The sequence below is a fragment of the Leucoraja erinacea genome, chromosome 13 (assembly GCF_028641065.1).
Source record: "Leucoraja erinacea ecotype New England chromosome 13, Leri_hhj_1, whole genome shotgun sequence".
In the NCBI taxonomy this organism is placed as follows: domain Eukaryota; kingdom Metazoa; phylum Chordata; class Chondrichthyes; order Rajiformes; family Rajidae; genus Leucoraja; species Leucoraja erinaceus.
This window is the reverse complement of record NC_073389.1, coordinates 17,043,080-17,062,523: the sequence shown is the minus strand read 5'-3', so window position 1 is coordinate 17,062,523 and position 19,444 is coordinate 17,043,080.

Sequence of the window (19,444 nt, the reverse complement as noted above, 5' to 3'; positions counted from 1 at the left end):
ACAACACTATTTTAAGGGAGGACAACAAAGTTACTTGGTCATTATTTATTCCTTGATCAAAAAAATGACTAACATCTTATTGTTTAAATGGGCGATATAATGGCTGCTGCCTTACAGCGACGGAGATCCGGGTTCGATCCTGACCACAGGTGATATCTGTAAGATGTTTGTACATTCTCCACTTGAGCTGCGTGGATTTTCTCCAGATGCTCCAGTTTGCTCCAGACACTCCATAAGACGTACAGGTTTGCAGGTTAATTGACTTTGGTAAAATTGTGAGTTGTTCATAGTGTATGTAGGGTTGTGTTGGTGTGTGCGGCTTGTTTCCACACTATCTCTGAACTAAAAAAAACTCTTTCCAGGAATAAGTTTGAATAAGCTTTAGTTTAGAGATACAGCGTGGAAACAAGCCCTTTGGCCCACTGAGTCCATGCTGACCAAGTGTGTCATGTGCACACTAGTACTAACCCACATTAGAGACAATTTATAGAAGCCAATTAACCTACCAACCTACACATCTTAGGGATGTGTGAACAAACCGGAGAACCCGGAGAAAACCCACGTGGTCAAAGGAGGAATGGACAAACTCTGTACAGAGAGCATCTAGAATCAGGATCGAACCTGGGTCTCCAGCATTGTAAGGCAATAATAACAGCCACACAGCCATTTGAAATAGGAGAGACCTAATTGAAGAACCTAAAAATGAGAGGGAATGAGACAGATAAGATAAAGGTATTTTCACTCCACAGAGGGAACCAAGATCAGGGACATCAATTTAAGCAAATTGACAGAATACAATACTATATAATACAATAATACTTTATTAGCCAAGTATGTTTTGCAACATACGAGGAATTTCATTTGCCAAGTCAGTCATACAAATAAAAAGTAACAGAACACACAAAATACATTTTAACATAAACATCCACCACAGTGACTCCTCCACATTCCACACTATGATGGAAGGTGAAAAAAATTTAAATCTCTTCCCTTCTGTGTCCTCCAGTGGTCGGGGGCCTCGAGCCTCCCGTTGACGGGACAATCTTACTACCATAGCCGGCGGCGGGCCTCCTCGTCGGGGCAATCAGCTGCTGCTTCGGGGGGCAATCTCAGCTCCCCCGCGCCGGGCGATCTGACCCCGGGTCGGGGCTGCTCGAACATCGTGCGGCTTCCAGAGCTCCCGACTCGGTCTCTCCCGAGACTGCGAGCCTTGATGGTAAAATCCATAGGCCGTGGTTGGAGTGATCCCAGGCAAGGAATCGGCCCCGATGGTAAGTTCACGCCCCGTGGTGGGCTCAAAGTCAGTCCCGAGCGAGGCATTCAGCTCCTTGATATTAGGCTGCAGAGCAACCGGAGATACAAACGAGAAACAATCGCATCTCCGGCAAGGTAAGAGGCTGAAAAAAACCCATCCTCGAGAGGGAAGGTGAGCAGCCAGACGTACTTGTGCATGTGGGCATAAACTACGTCAGGAAGAAGAGGAAGGAGGTTCTGCAACGAGAGTTTAGAGAGTTAGGAAGAAGACTGAAAAGCAGGGCTTCTGGGATGGTTATATGGATTCCTTCCAGTACCTCGTGCTGGGGAGGGCTGGAACAAGTAGATAGGGGATCTTAATGTGTGGCTTGGAAGCTGGTGCAGGGAGCAGGGATTTAGATTTATAGACCACTGGGATCTCGTCTGGGGTGGGAGTGACCTGTACAAAAGGGACGGGTTACACCTTAACTGGAGGGGGACCAACGTTCTGGTAAGCAGGTTTGAGCTAGTGCTACACATGTGGGTTTAAACTAAATAGTGGGGGATGGGGTTGACAACTTGGGAGTATGAAGATGAAGTTAAAGGGGAAGTGAGTACAGGAAATGTTACAAAATGGCCTACTCCGGCAACTGTTGTCTATTGTATTTATTTGCACGTGCATAGGTAACATTTCAGATCGAGACTCTTCTTCAGACGGAAGAACAGACTTCTTCAGCAGTGTGAAGAAGGGCCTCGACCTGAGACATCACCTATCCATGTTCTCCTGAGATGCTGCTAAATCTGCTGAGTTACTCCAGAACTTTGTGTCCTTTTGTGCATTAACCAGCTTCTGCAGTTCTTCATTTCTCACACACTTGCACGGTTTCATGCGGAAAATGGTCAAAATAGCACGAACATCCTAACCATAAATTTATTCTCAACTGACCATCACTACAGCTCCATTCATAGAAAAACATAGTGGGATAGAAATGCATACTTTATCACACATACTAATTGTGCAATAAGTTAGGTGTAGGCCTATTGTAGTCTGCTTTTGAAATTTTGGATTCATTGAAGTGAATTTCTGAGGCGGAGCACAACTGGTAAAATACATTCCATGTTGAACAAATGCAACAGAGGGTGAATCTCTATCAATAAATGTTTCCATTGTTGTGACTAAATAGCGTAGCTACATCACCGCAGTCACTGATTTTCAAATTATCATGATGTGCAAAGCTCTGTTTTAAGGAAACATATTAAGAAGCTGCACCAGGGCAAGACTTGCTCTCAGTGCCCTGAATAAAATTAATCTAGCCGAACGCAACCCAACTTTCAACGGATAGAATTTCATTGGACAAAACTATACTGATTGAACCTTAGCCTATCCTTGCCCCTCCCCCAAGTGCCAAACCAGTATCCTTTATCAAGGGTTGCAGTTTTAGGCCAGCATAAACAAGCAATAATTCTATTTTTACCCATCCAGTTTCCTTATTGTTGTGTCCACTGAAAAGAAGTATTAAATGCAACCAATTGACCTCCAAACCCTCAAGCCTTTGGGGTGGGGGTGGAAACCGGAGTACCCGGATGAAACCCAAGGACAGGAAGCTTGGGGAGCACCTGTGGGGATGAACTGCACCTTTTACATGTCCTGAAGCAATGGTCACTGACCTTCAACATTAGCACTGATTCTCCTTCTACAGATGCTGCCTGCAATGTTAGGTATTTGTGGATATTTTAGTGGTTTTCTTTCCAGTGATTTGCTTCTTTTACCTCAGGAATTTTAAAGTCTTGTTTCTTTGTTAGTTTCCATTCTATTTATGCCCTTCGTAGTTTAGTTTAGTTTAGTTTAATTTGGAGATGCAGCACAGTAATAGGTCCTTGTGCCCACTGAGTCCATGACAACCATCAATCACCCGTTCATACCACTTCTTTGTTATCCCACTTTCACATCCACTCCCTACGCAACAGAGGCAATTTACAAGTTAGTTTAGTTTATTAGAGATACAGCAGGGAAACAGACCCTTTGGATCACCGAGTCTGCACTGACCAGCGATCCCCATACATTAATGCTATCCTTCACACACTCTTGGGACAATTAACAATTTTACCAAAGCCAATTAACCTACAAACCTGGATGTCTTTGGAGTGTGGGAGGAGACCGGAGCACCCGGAGAAAACCCACACCAGTCACTGGGAAAAAGTACAAACTCCGTACAGTGTTTGTAAGGCAATAATCCTACCGCTGCGCCACAGTGCCACCCTGTTTTTCGTGCAGCCCGTTCTCTGAGCATGTAGCCATGAAGCGAAGCAACACACTGAGGTCAGTTTACTACAGCCATTAGCAAACTGCTACATCTGTGTCGACACTTCTGTGGGTGTGCTGTAAAATGACGTGAGGTTCAACTTTGGTGGGGTTGGGGAGGGGGAGCAGTGTCATTTTGCAGACAACCGTTCTGATGTAGCACCATTGTTTACAGATGCAGCTTTATCCACCTGCTTCTTCTCTGGGTGGTATCATTGGATCACAGTAGTGATTGGTGATAATTACAGGCTGTGGATATGGGAAGCGTGCCCAGAAAAGCTTCCGCAGTTTACCAACTGGGAAGCATTAGCAGGATAGTGGAAGCGTCAGCTCACTACTGAGAGAACAGCTGCCAAAAGCAGTGAGGCAAGTGAACTTCCAACAGAGTGAAAGAAAATGGCTTGGCATTGAAGAGCCATCTATTTTGCGATAACTTCTGCTCACCCGAATCAATTATGTACAGTAAACTGATCTGTACCTTGCCTTGATCGAAAATAAATCTGGTAAATAAAAGACTTAGCCGGCATTGGGGTTTTTGCCTTTGGACTGGTGCACGGAAGAACAGATTCAATTTAAGGGTGAAAGACTTACTGCTGGGAAGGAGATGGGCCTCCATTTACCTCGGCAAACTAGTGACTGCGCAACTAAAGAGTGTTTGTTGTGCCTGAAGGAGGGAGGCTGCATGACTATTTGTTTCAACTGCAAGGAACGGATTTGGGAAAGAGAAACCAAACACACTTTCACGCAGATAAAGAAGCCCACAGAAAACACAAAGGTCACAAACTTTTGTTATTTTTAAATGACATCATCAGTGTAGAGGCCCCATCGCAACTGTTTTTGGTAAGGTTATAAATAAAACATTATTACAGGGCAAACGCAAGGTTTCAACCTCTCATGGATTCTATGGGACTTTCATAGAAGCTCGATTGAGGCCGATGGCACTTTACATCAATGGGAATCAGATTCCTTTCCTTATCTTACTCAGAGGGGAATGCCATCGCGATTCTCCACCGAGATTGTCATGCTACAATTGCAGTCAAGTTCCCATGACAACATGGGAATCCAACAAGCCTATAGGAAGATTCCAGGTATCCTCGCTGGCTGCTCAGTGGAATAGATTAAAACTGAGAACTAACAGCTCTTGGGCACGGAGGTATCAAGGGTGATTTTAATTGTCCAAACACCCAATTTGTTAATGGGGCGCGTCATGGTTTAAATTGTGACTCCAGACTGGGATATGTTGGTGTTGTGGCTTTAGTCAAGATAGTGAGTAGACACCTACCACTCACCATCGTGTAAACATTAGTGGACACAGGGATATAACACCACATTTAGTTTAGTTTAGAGATACAGCATGGAAACATGGCCTTTGGCCAACAGCCGACCAATGACCACCCATTCACTACACCCTAGGGGGAATTTTACAGAGGCCAATTAACCTGGAAAACTGTACATCTTTGGAATGTGGGAGGAAAATGGAGGATGCGGATAAATACCCACGCGGGCATAGGGAGAACGTGCAGACTTCCCCCAGTGACAACACCCGTTGTCAGGATCGAATCCGGGTCTCTGGTGCTGTAAGGCAGTAACTCTATTGCTGCACCATTGTGCTGCACTCAATGTCACGCTGTTTGTTTAAAATCACATCCTCTTCCTCCCCCCAACCCATAGTTTGTGCCTCAAGATAGAGGTGGCAGCAGGCGGAGGAGAAGATCGATAGCTGTGAACGGGCTGTGAGTTTGCCAGACGCACCCTCGGAAATGCTCTTGTGGTTCCGAGGTCAGCTACGTATACGTAGAGTCGCCACGTATGGGGCACCGGCAAAGTTACAAAGTGTTCAACGTAGACCCGATGGTCCCTCTTTCTTCCCTCAGTGGCCTCCCCACGCCACGTCCCTCTTTGTCCTCTCCGCAGCCCCTCCACGACTGATCTCCGGCACCCACCGTGGGCCCGTTTGACCTGCGGCTGACACTGGCAGCACTGCTTGGCTGGGCCGAAACTTACATCACTGACCCAGTGTCACCGCCATGACAATGGATCATTAAGGCCAAGATTAGACTCGATATTTTACAGAATTTGATACTTGGAAGATACAAACTGGCACTGGAAACATAGCAACTCTGTGCACATTGCCTCAGAGGGAATCTGCTATTTTTACACTGCAATTGTTGCACTCTTGTACTTATGTATGCTTGTGTTTATGCCTTGTATGTCTTTAATGAGTTGTAGGCAAAACAAAGAATCTCATTGTATCTAGGTACATGTAACAACAAAGTACTATTGACTTCAGACACAAAATGCAGGAGTATCTCAGTGGGACAGATCTCTGGAGAGAAGGAAATGGTCGAAAACTTTCTTCCCTGAAACTTTTTCTCGAGACTCTCATTTTCTTTGGGGATGCTTCCTGCCCCACTGAGTTACTCCAGCATTCTGTGTCTGTCTTTGGTGCAAACCAGCATCTGCAGTTCCTTCTCACACAAGTTCTATTGACTATTCACTCTTCACTATTGTGTCAATACATTTGTTACTACCCAATATTTACCTATTAACCTGAAATGTTCCCATTTAAATCACTATAGAATTTGGATAAACATCAACACACATCCACAGGGTATTATTTTCATATCGAATGCTTTGTTATGTGGTTGATCAGGTATATTGTCCAGTATCTAGAGCATGTTAAGGAATTGCTGAAATAGCTGATGCATTATAAAACGATGTACAGTCGGGGTACATTTATCAAGGAATCAATAGCTTTGTGGAAAGCTTTCATGATGTACACATTACATATGTAACAATTGACTTTATAGGTTATTCTTTACTGAAATGTGAGACATATCCGTGAGCCAAACAGTTTTTAAATTATGTATAACATATAAATGTGCCACCAGTCGCCTATGTGGCATTTTCAGAAGTTCAACAGCAGTTTGCAATAAAATCTGACAAATGATGCCATTATTGAATTTGTCATGTTCAGTACAAAATAGGAATCAATACAAAATACCTAAGGCAATTGCCACAGCACAATGCATGCAAACTAATTAAGACATCTACTTCCATAAATTTATCTTTTAGATTGTGTACATAACTGCTAATTATTCATTTACGATTATTCCCTAAAATATAGTACGAAGATCAAACTTCTGCTTTGGGATATAAACAACAATGATCATCATGTGTTCTTATGGTTATTCAACTGTGGGTGGAGAAGATGTGAAAGAATAATGTGTTCAGCCACTTAGGCAGTTGACAATGCAAGAACTTTTCCAATGGTCATTGCTAAATAGTCTTTCACCAAGATGGTGTAGCAGTGTGGCAACTCTTTGCGTTCTGGACCCAGAGGAGAATCTACAATCACAGAGTCATAGAGTCATGCAATGTGGAAACAGGCCCTTCAGCCCAACCTGCCCACACCGACCAACATGTCCCATCTACACTAATCCCACCTGTCTGCATTTGGCCCATAGCCCCCTAAACCGATCCTATCCACGTACCTGTCCAAATGTTTCTTAAACATGGCGATAGTACCTGCCTCAACTACCTCCTCCAGCAGCTTCCATACACCCACCACCCTTTATGGGAAACGTTACCCTTCAGGTTCCTTAATTATCCGATACAAGTGGCCCACTCTTTTAAATCCCTTTTCTACTTCTGAATATAGAACTATATTCTGCACTCCATATAGGGCCTGTCCCACACGCAACTTTTCAGCGACAGTTTTTGACCTTCAAGCTCGAGGGCACTCGCCTGAAAAACCTCAAGCTGGATCGACCGTCAGCGATGAAACCTCGAGCTGGATCGACTGTCAACACACACACACAAACACATCGCAAAGATGGGGAGCCACAGAAAGTGGGGAGAGTGCTGTCTGAAATTCACACCCGCGATGAACAGGAAGGTAAAAGATGGCTGCCACAGTGCACGGTAAGTCCTTTAGCGAGCGCGGAGGAGGGAGAGAAGGGGAGAGAAGGGGAAAAAAGGGGAGAGAAGGGGAGAGAAGGGGAGAGAAGGGAGGAGAAGGGGGGGAGAAGGAGTGGAGACACTTTTAAGAAGCTAGACAACTTTTAATAAAGTCGGGTTTCCTGTGTCCTGAAAACTCCAATGAGCCAATTAAAATGCCCGGTCAACAAAGGAGATTGCCTACGGCTACCTCGACTTCCTTGTGACCCCGCTCCACTGCACTACGAGTTCAAAAGAACCATAACTCGCGGAAATGTTTTCAGCATGCTCAACCAAACTGAGGCCGCGAGTGTGCGGGACTTCCCTCGAGAATTGAGGAGAGTTCCAGTGACCTCCTAGGACATCCTAGGACTACATGTCGACCATGCTGCGAGTTTGGGTCGAGAGCAAACTCTTCTAAACTGGCAAATTAGGTCGCCACAGTGGGACATGCCCTTATCTTTACCTTCACTCTACCTACTGTTCTTGAGTTTGGCTTCATTCTGCTTATGTATAGTATTGTGGGTTTGACTGGATAGATACACTGTCCCTCGGTATACATGACAATAATAAACCTAAACCTAAGATATTACCATCATTATTATTAGAAGTTGTGAATTTATCGCTGCGTGCTGATTTTGTGGGACTCTCTGGTCTTCTCAACGATTCCCTTGGCCTCGTTCACTGAATTAAAAACAGATGTTTTGTTGGTCCCTGTGATATTTTCCTGGAGCAATGAAAGGCATCACTGAGGATTAGTTTGTATTGTGAGTATGATTTATATAAAAATAATGGTGTAATATGGATCAGATATGAGGGCCAAAATCAATTATATGAAAAAAGCATAAATTCTCACCATAACCACGGTAACAGCCATTGGAATTATGAACCTGAAGTGATGCAATTAAGTGGGTGTATAATGAACACGATGATCAATTTTTTGTTATCCTTCTCTCAGACAATGTTGTGGATGAATGCTGAGTTTGGCTCTTCATGCCTTTAACCCACTGAGGGATGTCCCACTTTTTTTCATTGCATTCATTTGCACAGTGGAAATAAATCGAGTTTTGGTTCCACATGTGACCAATGAACTTACTTCGGCAAAAACTTGAAGTTTCAAATCGGAAACCTTTTAGACTTTACTTTAGACTAGCGCAGAAACAGGGCCTTTTGCCCACTGAGTTCACGCCAACCAGTAATCACCTCATGCACCAGCACGAGCCTGCACACTAGGTACAATTTATAATTTTTTACTGAGGCCAATTAACCTACAAATCCGTACGTGTTTGGAGCGTGGGATGAAACCGGAGCATCTGGGGAAAACCCAAGTGATCACTGGACGAACATACAAATGCTGTGCAGACACCGCCGGTGTCAGGATTGAACCCGGATCCCTGGTGCTGTAAGGTAACAAGTCAACCACTGCGTCACTTTGCCACCCCATCTTATAGTTCACACGCCTGCTTGATCTGTATGGAAGGCTGGCGACACAGTATTTTGTAATGAATAAAAATACTAGAAGATACTTTATTTAACCAAAGATGACAAAAAGTACTTTTATTTAGTAACGCACTGTCTAAATGTATTGTAGGATTAGAGGTGCGGCATGGGGGGGCGCAGCGGTAGAGTTGCTGCCTTACAGCACCAGAGACCCGGGTTCAATCCTGACTACGGGTGCTGTCTGTACGGAGTTTGCACATTCTCCGCATGACCACATGGGTTTTCTCCAGGTACTTGCTCCGGTTTCCTTCCCCATTCTAAAGACATAAAGGTTTGTAGGTTAATTCACTTTGGTAAATTGGCCCAAGTGTGTGTAGGATAATGCTAATGTATGGGGATTGTTGGTTGGTGTGGACTTGGTGGGCTGAAGGGCCTGTTTCCACTCTGTATCTCTGAAGTCTAAAGTCTTATGCATATAGGGTAAGTAATCAGAACCTTTAATACAGGGTGGGAATGTCAAGGTCTCAAGGCCATAGTTTTAAGGTGAGAGGGGGAAGTTTAAAAATTAAAAGACCCAGAGTGTGGTGAGTGCCTGGAACGGAATGCCAGGAATTGTGGTGGTGGTATTTAAGAGACCTTTAGATAGGCACAAGGATATGCAGGGAATGGAAGGGTATTGATCAATGCAGGCAAACTAATTTAACGTGACATCATGTTCGGCATGGATATTGTGGACCGAAGGGCCTGTTTATCTGTTTAACTGTTCTATGTTCTATGTTACATTTTAATTTCAGCATAATTTACATCCTTCACTGTGAAACACTAATTTAAATTTGCTTTATTTGCAACCTTTATTTATGAAGGTTGTAAGTTGCAACCTTTGGGTTTTATTTATAATTTAAATCAGTAGCGCACATCTTTATGCATGGGAAATGAAACTCGTGTTGGGATGAAGTGTGACAGAGAGGATGGATTGTTCCCAGATCACTTTCCCAATGGGCAGGATTTTAACAAGTGCAAACAAATCCACTTAACTCTCAACTAACACATCAAGAACAAATTGGCGTCTGAAAGACTTTGCTGTCCATGAATTGGATATTATATCTGAATACAAAACAGTAGTGACGACACTTCAAATACAATTCAATGACAGAAAGTACTTGTCAATGACCCAGGCTACATGAACGCGACTAACTCACTCTTGACAAACAACAATTGTCTTTTTTTTGTTTCACAACTTCTTAACAGTCGCATGTTGGAGGATTTCTTTGACTTGCTGCCATTCTGCTGCCACCACTTTACTGGAAGTTTGAAGTAAACTCTGCTAATGCCTTTAATGAGCGTATTGCTACACTTCGGAGAAAGACACGGCAGGGATAACAAGAAGCTTTGAGGAAACTCAATCCTTTTTTTCCTCGAAATGGTCGTTGTGATATATTTTCTAACAGATATAAATACAGTACTGTAAATACTGCCACTGTGAATTGTGAATGTGGACCAAGGGGTATCCTGTAAACTCTTTGAGCAATTCTTAAATAGTATGGTAAAAATGGTATATGTAATGACAATGGGTACAGTTCTGGGCGGCATGGTGGTGCAGTGCACAGCGCTATCCAGTATACTGATGAATTATAAAGAAAGCCCATCAGCGCCTCTACCGCCTGAGAAGATTGTGGAGATTTGCTATATCAGAGAAGACACTTTTGAAGTTCTACAGGTGTTTAGTAGAGAAGGTATTGACTGGGCGCATCACGGCCCAGTTTGGCAACTTGAACGCCCAGGAGAGAAGAAGACTTCTAAAAGTGGTGAACACTGCCCAGTCCATCAGGGGTTCTGACCATGAAGGGATCTACAGGAGCTGCTGCCTTAAAAAGGAAGCCAACATCATCAGAGACCCACACCACTGTGGACACACGCTCATTGCACTCCTGCCATCAGGAAGAAGATATAGGAGCCTGAAAACTGAAATGTCCAGTTTCAGGAACAGCTTCTTGCCTACAGACATCCTACTATTAAACACTACAACCTCTGTTCTCACTACAAAAAAGCTCTGAAATACATAGACTTGGGGACATTGATTTTGGATTTCTGCACTATTGTTTGTTTTTATGTGGATGTATGTGCGTGCATATGTACATACATGTATATACGTGTGTGCATATGTATATATATATAATGTGTATGTGTGTATATATATATATATATATATATATATATAACGTGTGTATAGTGTTTTATATATATATATATTACTTTTTTCTCATTTATTATATTGTTTACTTGTTCTGTTGTGCTGCTGCAAGTAAGAATTTCATTGTTCTGTCTGGGACATATGACAATAAAACACTTTTGGCTTTTGACTTTTAGGGAACCATATTGTTAGCTTTTACTGGCATAATTTGTAATAGTTACACAAATCTCCTGGACAAGTCTTGTCCAGACTATATGTTTAGTTATATTGGTCCTTAATTCAATAGATTATTACTTACTGAAGATAGACACAAAAAGCTGGAGTAACTCAGCGGGACAGGCAGCATCTCTGGAGAGAAGGAATGGGAGGTGTTTTGGGTCGAGACCCTTCTTTGGAGATTACTCACTGATCCTTTAGTGCTGAAAGGCTTTGGTACACTTTCTGCTTCTGGAGTAGAAATTTATTTTAGGGAACTAATAACAAGATAAGTGCAACGGCTCTGAGAAATATTATGTGCACAAATTAAAATAAATGGGAATATCTTCGGGGCATGTTAAGTATTGATATTGAGTTCTCTCATCGCCTGTCCCTTGTTTAAACTGCTTAGACAAACCCATAAATTAATAAATCTTCTGATGAAACCCCTTACTGGGTGAAATCAGTGAACAATAAACATGTACTCGATTCAGATTGCTGTTAGAATGGTGCACCTCCTCAAATAATGAAAATTTGACATGACTAATAACAGTCATTGTGCAAGGATTGTAAATTATTATATGTATCTTTTGTTATTTGAATAAGGACATTTTTTTTTGGTTCTATCTAGTGTAATATGAATCAATCATGACAAAGCAGAAAGCAAGCAGGCACAAAGGGAATTGGAAATACATTAAAACGATATGAATTTTGCATCTATATAACTTTAATTCTGTTTGTTTTACAATTTCATAGATATTTTCCATTCTACTTTTTAAATCAGTAAGCACTTTGTGTTTTGCTCAAGATTCAATATGAATGCAGTTCCAGCCTTCCTTTAACCCAAGGCAATGGAAAATGTGACTATTTTTAACTGAAAAAGTCTCCGACCTTAACAGTCTTCCTGTTTATGGTGTCAACAGGTATTTACTTTGGTCTATTTTTGTTTGTTTATTTGGCACATACATAATTAGTGTCATAGCTTCATAGTCATACAGTGTGGAAACAAGCCCTTCGGCCCAATTTGCCTACGCCGACCGACATGCCCCATCTATAGGTGTCCCACCAGCCTGCGCGTGGCCCATAAGCCTCAATGTACCCTTTATCTATGTATCTGTTCAAATGTCTCTTTGACATTATAGTGTTACCTGCCTCAACGACTTCCTCGGGTAATGCGCTCCATGTACCCATCAACGTTTATGTAAAAAAGTTACGCTTTGAGTTCCTATTAAATCTTTCCCCTCACCTCAAATCTATGTTCTCAATTCCCCTACTCTGGGCAAAAGACTCTGCATTTACACGATCTATTCCTCTCATGATCTTGTGCACCTCTATAAGATCACCCCTCATTCTTCTTCGCTCCAAGGAATAAAGTTCTAGCCTGTTCAACCACACCCTCTAGCTCGAGCCCATATTTACCAGTTGAAAGTCTGAAGAAGGGTCTCGACCCGAAATGACACCCATCCCTTCTCTCCAGAGATGCTGCCTGTCCCGCTGAGTTACTCCAGCATTTTGTGTCTATCTTTGACCAGTTGAATCATGGTTTGGTTTTGACAACTCGCACTCCCAGCAACGAAGAAGATTGCCAAAAGTGGTGAACTCTGCCCAGTCCATCATGGGTACTGAACTCCCCACCATTGAAGGGATCTCTAGGAGGCGCTGCCCCAAACAGGAAGCCACCATCACAGGACATCCACACCATCCTGGCTCTCGCTCTCATTTCACTCCGGCCATCGGCAAGAAGATATAGGAGCCTGAAAATGGTAATGTCCATGTTCAGGTGCAGGTGCAGCTTCTTCCTAAAAAAACAGCAAGCTATTAAGCACTACAACCTCCAACGATGCTCCAAACTACTTAGACTTGGGGCATTGTTTTTGTCTTTGCACTTTTATATATTTTTTAAATATTGAACTTCTTTTTTGTTGTTTATTATATTGTTTACAGAGTACAGGTCCACCATCGATTTTCCGGCAACCTTGGTTCCAGAGCCTTGTCGGATTGTCCGCCTTGCCGGACTGACAGAGGTCACGTAATAATGATACGACAATACTGACCCACTTATTACACCCCTCCCGTGTCTCTAACGTACCATGGACTGCAAGAAACTTAAATTACAAATATTAAATGTAAATTAAATTAACAGTGAAACCTGCATTTCTTGCACGGTCACCGGTTAATGAGTTGCCTTCGGAGGTCTCGATGAATGTTGGGTCGACAGCTACCCGCAGGGCTGAGGTGCCACTTTCCCGGCAGAACCACTGGCCCAACCACCGCCAACTCGAGATTTGCCGAGTCTGCCGAAAGTGCGGTACGGCGGGCACGCCTGCTGTTCCCGCCATCTAAGGCGGGCTCCGGGAGGAGTCAAACGGTACAGATCCGCCAACTCTGGCCAGGCCAGAGTACCACAGCCCAGGTTGCAGAAGTCCTGATGAGGTCGAAATCAGTCACCTCATCCAGCCGAGGTGCCATGTTTTTAGTTGGACATCTAGGCATTCTCATAATTTTGTCCGGATTAAAGGAAGTGCCGGACCATCAGTTGCCGGAAAATCAGTGATGGTCCTGTACTATGATCGCATATCTGTTGCGCTACACCAATTAAGAATTATATTCTTCCATTTCGGGATATATGACAATAAAACACTCTCAGTGCCTCTGCCTCTTGAGATGGGCACAATGGTGAATCAATCCTCCAGCCCAATTTGTCCCACTGAAATGATTGACTACATGTGGCCATGAGAACAATGCGGGGACTGTGACCTGACCGTCACAAATGACAGTAGGGTCTGCTAGATTAGTGTAGTCTGCAAAGGGTTCACAAAAGTAGACATACTGTACAATCCAGTGCAGGGGGGGTTAAGGCTGTACTGAATGGGTGTTAATGCTCACGTATCAAGGTGGGCACACATATCGTTGACACTTGCCATCTGTGCACTCAGTTACTGGCAAGCTCACACACACAGATAAATATTTGCACACGCACATAAACACACAGACACATGCAGACACATACACACGCAAGCCGCACACACACACACACACACACACACACACACACACACACACACACACACACACACACACACACACACACACACACACACACACACACACAGACCCAGGTTCGATCCTGACCTCGGGCACTGTCTGCGGGGGATTTGCCTGGTCACCCTGTGGGTTTCCTCCGGGTGCTTCAGTGTCCTCCCACATTTCAAAGACGTGCAGGTTCATAGGTTTGACCTTTGTAAATGACACCTACTGTAAAGGAGTGGATGTGAAAGTGGAATAACATAGAACTAGTGTGCATGGGTGATTGATGGTCGGCATGGACTCTGTGGGCCGGAGGGCCTGTTTCTATGCTCAATAAAAATAATTGTTTGCTTGCTTCTTGCAGTCTTTTATTGGGCATTAGTAGTAGCAACAACTAGGGGGAGGGATAGGTTGGGCTGGTGGTGGTTAGAATTAATCAATGCAAGTCAGCGCACACCCAAGGTGTGGGAATGATTTCCACTGGGCACACAATGGGGAGTTGCATGGTTAAAAGCTGTCTCTGAAAAACTTCCTACCCACTCCCATCTGTGGCTGCTTTCACTGGGTGGTTTGATTAGGTGTTTGCGGTGCCTGCCAGCCACGGCGGGTGGGGAAAGCCATTAATATGCAAATTGGATTCCTAGATATGTTTGTGGCCCAGATCACAGTCTCGCTGATGAGTGAGAGGGGGGCCAGTCATGGTCGGCCCTCTCAGCGACGTCTGTCCGTGAGGAAGTGGAGGCTTTAATAAGTTTTAAACTACTCCCTTTAATCTTCTGACATTCGCACTTTCTATACCTCACTGCACCTTCCAAATCTGACAAGTTGCAGAAATATATATATTTTAAGTTTGTTTAGTATAATTTAGTTTAGAGATACAGCACGGAAACAGGCATCTTCATCCCACCGAGTCCGTACCGACCAGCAATTGCTGCACATTGACACTATCCTACACACTAAAGACAATTTGCAATTTTTACTGAAGCCAATTAACTGACAAACCTGTACATCTTTGGAGTGTGGGAGGAAACCGCAGCACCCAGAGAAAACCCAAATGACCACGGGGAGAACGTACAAAATCCGTACAGACAGCACCCAGAGTCAGGATCTAAGCTCAGTCTCTGGTGCTGTAAGGCAGCAACTTAAAGGGGCTGTCCCACCTGGGCAACCTAATTGGCGAGTTTAGAAGAGTTTAGGATAGTTTGAAAAAATGTCATGTTGAAGACCTCCTTTGATTATGTAAAAGACCTCCTTCGACCTCCTTTGACTATGTTGAAGACCAGCTTTGACTAGCTACGATTAACTTTGGGAAAATTGGACACTGAATAGTGGCGGGTGAAGACGACCTCCGATCTCCTTCGACCTCCCTTCGACTATGATGAAGACTATCTATGACTACCTTCAACCACCCTCGATTACCTACGACTAACATGCCGACCTACTACGACCTACTACGACTAAACCTACGAGTAAAAAATTATCCATTTTTCCCATGGCGACCTTTTTTTACTCGCGGGCATTTATCAACATTTTGAAAAATACGCTGCAACCTAGCTGAGCCCTCAAGTGCACGAGGACTACACTCGAGCATGAAGGAGAGTTACAAAGACCTCCCACGACCTCGTGTCGATCATGCTGCGAGTATAAGTCGTGGGCAAACTCACCAGTACTCGCGGATTAGGTCGCCCAAGTGGGACAGCCCCTTAACTGCTGCACCTCTGTGCCATTGTGCCGCTCCTTTAGAGCATGTTATTATAATGGCTAGATTCACACAACTATTTGATCAGTCAGAACTGAACTATACTTTTGCCATAATTTGTCAATTTATACAAATAACCAGTAAATAAAGAGAAAACTGGTAAGCAGCTCAACTTCCATAATTTGACGATATTCATTGTAGATATGAAAAGCTCCAAAAGTGTAAAAGTCCATAAGACATAGGAGCAGAATTAGGCTATTCATCCACGATACGAAGGTTCAAAGAGCATTATATTGAAAAGGGTTAAATCTATGCCTTTCATCCCTGTGATCTGCGTCAATAAGTCGACAGCTTTGAGTGATCTGTGCTAAATTACAGTTGAAAGCTGTTGTGCCTAGTTTGAACGTCATCCCATTGTGTCTCTCAGAACTGTTTCAAAGCATTCTGAGTCTACGGTATGGCAGTCCCGTTATGGAGCAAAGTGTGGCAACCTTCTTGTATATAAAACAAATGTCAAGATGATTGACCTGATCAGATTTTAACAGCAACGATTGCTGGGTAACCAGGAGAAATCCCAGCTTCTTTTGAAATAGTACATTCAAATATCCAGCATTGCAGAAATGGCTATGCATCCAAAATATGTAATTGGCTATAAAAGGCCCTGGGGTGCTCTGCAGTCAGAAATGGTCCTATGCAAATGCAACTTTTTCATTAATAGGATTTTGATTTACTCTAACGATCAGATCAGGAAAAATCAACCCGTCTCTGAAATAATATAATTTAGCTTTAATGCTAGTCGAGAACTGTGATTCAAGGTTTGTTGGTGATATGATGGTTGTGTTAATGAATCAGTAATACAGAGACCTGAGTTCATTTCCCATTATAATTTGTGTGGATTTTAAATTCAGTTAATAATCTGAAAGTTTTAGTTATAGTACTGTGGGGTCATGGTAACCAGGTCTTAGTAAGCAAACAGCCAGAGACACTGTTTTAAAATTTCATTTATATTATTAATGCTCTTCAGGGGATGAAATCTGCTATCCCTATACATTCTAGCCTTCGCTGTCTCTCCAGATCTACAACAAAGAGGCTGACTTTGAAATGAACCAAAAAGCCAGTCTGTTCAAGTCTGAAGAAGGGTCCTGTCCGAAAACATCACCCATCCTTTATCTCCAGAGATGCCGCCTGAGCTGCTGAGTTACTCCAGAACTTTGTGTCTATCTTCACTCTGTTCAAGGACAGTTTGTGATGGACAATAAATGCTGGCCCTGCCAGAGGTACAACTGAACAACTAACAAATTCAAGAAAATGGACCTGAAACCACAGAACCAAAGCAAAGCCCAAATTCATATTTAAATCAGCAGGGATATAATGAAATTAAAAATAACAATTGGGTATTTTTGGAAACAAGATACCTTTAAATTTAATTAAAAGCAAAATCATTAACTTGCCTTCATTCCTCAAGGCATTCCTTCATTGCATTCTTCGTTCCTCCTGCTTCTTTAAAATCAGAGTGAAAATGGATTAAAAAAACATTTCAGCATAATTGTTAGGGCAATGTGCACTCAATACAGTTAGTCCCAATAGCTTCCATGTCAACTCTAACTTAGTTAGGCTGACAAGCATGATAGTAAGCTTATTGTATCCGTCAGTGTATAATGGGCTGCCACAGAAATGAGGCCAAATTGCAGGGAGGAAAGAATGTGTGGGCGTAATATCCTCAGTACAATACCAAGATTCTGTGCTCGACTGAGATCTAACAGTCACTCCAGCAATTTAGATAATATTGTTTTCTTCTGTTAAACATTAGTGGTTTTTCAGGGGATTTTTGTGTGTGTGAAAGTTATTGTTTTATATCATTAGCTGGAGGATTCAATATTAGAGATTCCGTCAAGAACAACAGTGGGCTATGACATATCACTCATTTAATGAGAATCCTCCTCACTCACATACCACAATATAAACATCAAGGATATCTTCATGAATGCAATATAAACTTCAAATCCACATTATTCATAAATAATTATGCTACCAACTAGAATACCTCTTAAATATTTTAAGACATTATTTTTGAAACATCTTTGCCTGTATTAAATGAACAGCCTGCAGACATTAAATAAAAGCTTCCAAGCTGTAATTTTTCCAGAGACATGGTGGACATAGGCACAGTAGAAACAAGTTTTAGAGTTTAGAACTATAGCAGGGAAACAATCCCTTCAGCCCACTGAGTCCATGCCGACCATGCCGTGATCACCCTGTACCTTACCCCACACACTAGCGACAATTTACACATTTTTATCAAAGCCAATTAAGCTACAAACCTGTATTTCGTGTAGTGTGGGAGGAAACCAGAGCACCCGGTGAAAACCCATGAGAACATACAAACTCCGTACAGATAGCACCCATAGGCAGGATCGAACCTGGGTCCCTGGTGCTGTAAGGCAGCAACTCTACCGCTGAGCCACTGCACTGCCCTTCAGTCCAGCATGTCTATGCTGAAGGTACAAAAGTATGAAAACATGCACCACCAAATTCAGGTAGAGAAAGTAGTGAATAAACTCTGACATACTGTAGATGTCCTTTTTATCTAGTTGTTCCCGAGATGAGTGTAGGACACTTGAAATGGCATTTGCCTTGGACCTGTGTGACTAGGCAAATGACAGTGGATCAAGGCCTCTGGCTTGCTTTAGTTAATGTATTGCACGACCAGACCCTCGAAGAACTTCATGATGGTGAATGTCAGAACTAATTGTTGGCAATCCCATCTATTCATAATCACCAATATTCCTTTTAAAAACAAACGCCCACAAAATAACCATTTGCATTTAGAGTGTTTTGCAAACACATTGTGGGATTAGCCTTTTCCATATATTTTAACTATGTTCCAAACTGCCCGAGTGGAAGTCTCTTCAATTTTTAATCATAACTTGGATCACTGACAGCAAGGACCATACTTGTCACTGCTTTCAGCACAGAACCTATTGTTTGTGCATCCCCCTTGATTATGAATGAGCAAGGTTGATCGATGATCATACTACTACTAGATTAAAAACATACATGGTTTGATCAGGAGCTTGTCATGCATTTATTCAACAGGATAATATTAAATAAAATTTCTTAAATTTCTTAAATTTGACAGCACAAAAATAAGCTATTTGGTAGATAGATGCCAGGGTTTCACACTAAAATTCATCCTCTTTAACCCATCGCTCTTATCTATTGCACTCCTTTCTTCTTAATACAATTACCAGATTTTACCTTCTTCTTCTTCTTCTTGCATTTGGCGTGCACAGCCTAAAGTTGTAGGACAACTTGTTCTATTTGATCTTATTTGATTGTGCACACCAGGTTGATTGCATTTGTTGAAACAGGGCAGACCACGTGAAGGTTGCAATCTCAACCCCAGACTTTGCTTTAA